Consider the following 5,096-nt stretch of genomic DNA (forward strand, 5'->3'; position numbering starts at 1 on the left):
TAGGTTCGAACCACCGACCTTTCAGTTAGCAGCTGAGCATTTAACCACTGCACCACCAGGGATCCTGATGAACAGAGAAGGCCTTGATAAATCTACAGGGTCTTAAAATCTGTCCTGTAAAGTGTGTGCTATAATCACTACCAAACAACAGCAGTATTTTAAACTTAGTAATTAAATCTTATTTAGAAGTCAATTTGTTAACAGTGACCTTATTAGCCCTTACACATGAACATGAACATGTTACTAGCCTGTTTGAAAAGCTATACAATTTCATAGCATAACACTTTACCTATACAATATTAATCTAAAGTAAACTGAAGAACTAGATGGTGCCTGTCTAGCAATACTGACTATTCTGACCAGGGTCGCAGTAGATGGTCCTGGATAGAATGGGAGAAAAATGTAGAACAAAAGTCAGATTCTTTAACAAAGCCTGACTTACTGGACCAGTTGAGACCAGAGGACTCCTTAAGACTATCACCCTGAGATACTCTAAACTTTGAACCAAAACTATCCCCTGAGATCACCTTTCACTGAAATAACAGAGTGGCACACAAAATAAAGGATATTACCCATAAGTACGGTGCTGTACTAAAAAACCATCTATCTATATGAGACCAAGAGGTCAACATTTACCCTAAAGCAAAGATGAGAAGGTAAGGGGGCAGGGTAACTAGATAACTAGAAATGGAAGAACCAAAACACAAAGAGAATGCTGATACATTGTGAAATAATGTAACTAATGTCACTGAACAATTTTTATAGAAATTGTCAAATGGGAGCCTAATTTATTGTGTAAACTTTCACCAAAAACTCAATAAAATATTTAAAAAAAATAAATTGAGCTGCTTTCTTTGACTTGACAGCGTCCCATGTATCATGAGTCTATAATAGTTTACTTTTGAGTTAATTAAGAATATACAAAGCAAATGTTGTATTATATATATTTTTACAACAATCAAAAAAGAAGAAAACGAATATATAAAGCATGCCGATCATACCTAATTATTTCTAACTTCCTTTGCTTTTGTTGCCATATTGTGTGTCAGGAAATGAGGAAGCAAGCCTTTGGTGCTACTGGCCATCTAGGGGCACACCAAAGACAGTTTGGGTGCAAGATACCTCAGCAGTTTTATTATTCTGAATTTGGGGCCTAATCCTGGAAGAGTAACATTAAAAAGAGATGTCAATAAGTTAGACGCAAAGGGACAAATATTGTATGACCCCACTTATATCCAGAATAGGAAAATGCATACAGACCAAAAGTTCATTAGTGGTTATCCGAGGGGGGTAGGAAGGGGAAATGGGGGCGGGGTGGGGGGGTGGCGGTGCATGCGCATTGCTTAAGCAATACAGAATTCTTGTTAAGGGTGATGAAAAACTTGGGAAACAGAGTGGTGATTGTTGCACAACATGGCGAATGTAGTTGTCACTGAATTGTACACGTAAAAATGGTTGAAGTGTTTTGTTGCACATATTAGATATTAAAAATTGAAAAATAGAAAAATTAAGAGAGAGAGAGGTGTCAGATCAAAATACAGAATGGAAAGTAGCCACAGCCTTGGCTGCATTAGTAACCAGAGTAACAGTGCTTTCTGACAACTTCCACAGAAGGTAACATAACCTTAGGGATTTCAGCTTCTCCAGAAGCCAGGAACCCTTATTATTCTTGCTGTTTTGTTTGCTTATTTTTCTACAATTGTCTACAGCAGGAACACTCAAATGCAGCACATAAGCATGGAAGTTAGCAGGCCTTTTTGAGAGCATACATGTAAGTTGGGTGAGGCAAAAATAAGGTTCTCTTTTCAAAAAAGAATTTAATATACCCTAATACATATACATATTTAAATACACTAATTTAAGCATAAATACACATAAACTAAATAATCGGACATGGCATTATTTAAGCTGAAGTACAGCCAGAATGCTCCTTAGAAGCGAGGATGGCAAGACTTTGTCTCACGTATTTTGGACATGCGATCAGGAGGGACCAGTCCCTGAAGAAGGACATCATGTTTGGTAAGGTAGAGGGTCAGCGAAAAAGAGGAAGACCCTTAATGAGATGGATTGACACAGTGGCTGCAATGATGGGCTCAAACATAGCAACAATTATGAGGATGGTACAGGACCAGGCAGTGTTTCATTTGTTGTACATAGGGTCGTTATGAGTCGGAACCAACTCAACAGCATCTAACAAGAAGCAGCAGCTTTAAACTTTAGTTGTTAAAATGTAATCGCTCTTAAAAAGCTTATTATAAGCCACTGTTCTTACAGCATTGATTTTTACCATCATAATTTAAATGTTATAAGGAGCCCTGGTGGTGCAAAGGTTAAGCACTCGCTGCTAACTGAAAGGTTGGCCATTCGAACCCACCCTGGGTGGTGCAAATGCTTTGTGTTCGACTACTAACCTAAAGGTTGGTGGTTCAAACCCACCCAGTGGCATTGTAGAAGAAATGCCTGGCAATCTGCTTCGGTAAAGATTACAGCCTAGAAAACCCTATGCGGCAGTTCTACTCTGTCACATAGGGTCGCTATGAATCGGAATCAACTCGATGGCAAAAGGTTTGGTTTTGGTTTTGGTGAGGCGCCCTCGCGCGGCCATGGACTGGTACACATTCTATCCAATTTAGCATTTTCCCAGAGTTTTCATTTTCTAATAGCATAATAGTGGAAAATATAATAGTTGCATTGACATAAGCTGGGACGGGCCTTATTATGGATTGAATTGTGTCCCCCCAAAATATGTGTTGTAAACCCTAACCCCTATACCTGTGGTTATAATCCCATTTGGGAATGGGTTTTCTTTGTTATGTTAAGAGGTCTTATCGTAGGGTATGTTTTAAGCCAATCACCTTAGAGATATAAAAAGAGCAAATTAGGCATAGAGAAGCAAGCAGAGATGGGGGAAGATAGATGCCAAGCCACATGAAGATTACCAAGGAGCCAAGAAACAGAAGCTGAAAAGAGACAAGGACCTTCCCCTAGAGATGACAGAGAGCCTTCCCCTAGAACCCGCACCCTGATTTTGGACTTCTAGCTTCCTAAACTGTGAGAAAATAAATTTCTGTTTGTTAAAGCCACTCGTGGTATTTCTGTTATAGCAGCACCAGATAACTAAGACAGGCCTGTTAGACCACCATGTTGTAATTTCAGTTTCTGCCTTGGTCTCATCTACTAGCTTGTGAGATGCAAGACCAGAGAGCCAAGTTGTCAGTTTAACACAGGGTTAAATCTAAAAGACAACCAGTAATAACCCTTCTCTCCTTTCCTAATCTTTTCCAGATGCAATACTACTAACACCATGCCCTCGCCAGGATAGTTGTAAGGCATTCACTGGTAGCAAAGGAAGTACACTCAAACACTAGTTAGGGACAGCTCACTCATTCCAGTGCTGGGTGGGGGTGGGAGGAGTACTTGCCATTGTGCCTCTGCTGGACACTTGGTATACCAGCAAGTTGTGCCCATGCCACAGCCGGCAAAATACGCAAAGCTGCCAGGCCCCCAGTCAGTAGATCAGTGGATACAGGAAATGATATATTTACATGTGCGTAAAATATGTTCTGGAAATGGAGGCTGAGCAGTCCTATCATAGAACATACAGAGAGTAGTCTAAACATTCTTGCTGCAATGGTTATGTCACTCATTATATGGTGCAAATCTACAACTCTTTATTTTATTGTTTGGTAAAGCTTTTTTAAAAAAAAATTGCAATGAACCCTTTCAGCATATGAGTTCAAAAAAACTAAAGTACATGTTGTTGTTGGGTGCCACAGAGTCGATTCTGACTCATGGTGACCTCGTGACAGAGTAGAACTGCCCCATAGGGTCTCCTTGGCTGTAATCTTTACTGGAGCAGATCACCAGGTCTTTCTCCCACAGAGTCTCTGGGTGGGTTAGAACCACCCACCTTTTGGTTAGCGGCTGAGCGCTTAACTGTTGCACCACCAGGGTTCCTTACTAAAGTACATAATTAATGAAAAATTAAATACCGAATTTGTTTCTCAAGAAATTTGATGATGGATGTGTAACGTGTACACAAAACATTTTTAGGCATTTATCATCCACATGCAGGGCATAATGATATCACTGGCCGCATGAAAACCAGAAGACAAATCTACCGAGAGAAAGCGTCAGCATCTATCTCAAACGTTTGTGTTATTTTAAGAAGGCTGTGCTCACAGATGATGATTTAAACAGGTGCAGCTGCAGAGGGAGTATTTCCATATCACTCTGTGAAGAATGTCTTTTGTTTACATCAAATGACTGTTCTTCAAATTTCATTTGCTCATTTTGATTTCAACATTTGTTGTACATGATAAGTGGAGCAATAGCTTTTCCTGAGTAGCTCTATTAGCAGAAGAACTTCACAGTTAAATGATGCCACTTTCATATCGATGTCATCAGATGATTCAAATAGAAAATTGGTTCCAATACAGGTTTAATTTTCCATCCAATTCATGGAATCAAAGTAAAGTTTATGGGATTAATTCTGATGAAGGTGAAACAGCTGATATTATTAAGAAAGCCACTGTAAATTCAGTTTAAAAATTCAATGCTGAAGTATTTTTGCAGTGTTACATATATACATACATGTATATATTTTTGCATAGCAATACAAACTTTGGAGGTGCATGGCACTAATGGTATAAAAACTATGTTCTTACTAAATTAAGAAATGTAGGGAGCAGAAATATACTTAGAATTGGTTTTGGTGCACACATAATTTCATGAGTGTGTTCAAGTAGATTACAGAATGGTTTCTGGAAAGGTAGGAGTAGGGGTAGAGGGATTTCGGTTTCCACTCATGCTAAGGAGCCCTGGTGGCACAGGGGTTGAAGCGCTTAGGTGCTGAGAGGTCTGCAGTTCCAACCCACCCCCACGAACTTCTCCGTGGGAGAAAAATGTGGCAGTCTGCTTCCATAAAGATTACAGCCTTGGCAAGGTCATGGAAGCTCCACAGACACATTCAAACTCCCTGAGGGACCGAATTGATGGGCCGAGAGCTGTGGGGACCATGGTCTTGGGGAACATCTAGCTCAATTGGCATAACATAGTTTATAAAGAAAATGTTCTACATTCTACCTTGGTGAGTA

Source organism: Trichechus manatus, unplaced genomic scaffold (genome assembly GCF_000243295.1).
Source record: "Trichechus manatus latirostris isolate Lorelei unplaced genomic scaffold, TriManLat1.0 scaffold00066, whole genome shotgun sequence".
Lineage (NCBI taxonomy): Eukaryota > Metazoa > Chordata > Mammalia > Sirenia > Trichechidae > Trichechus > Trichechus manatus.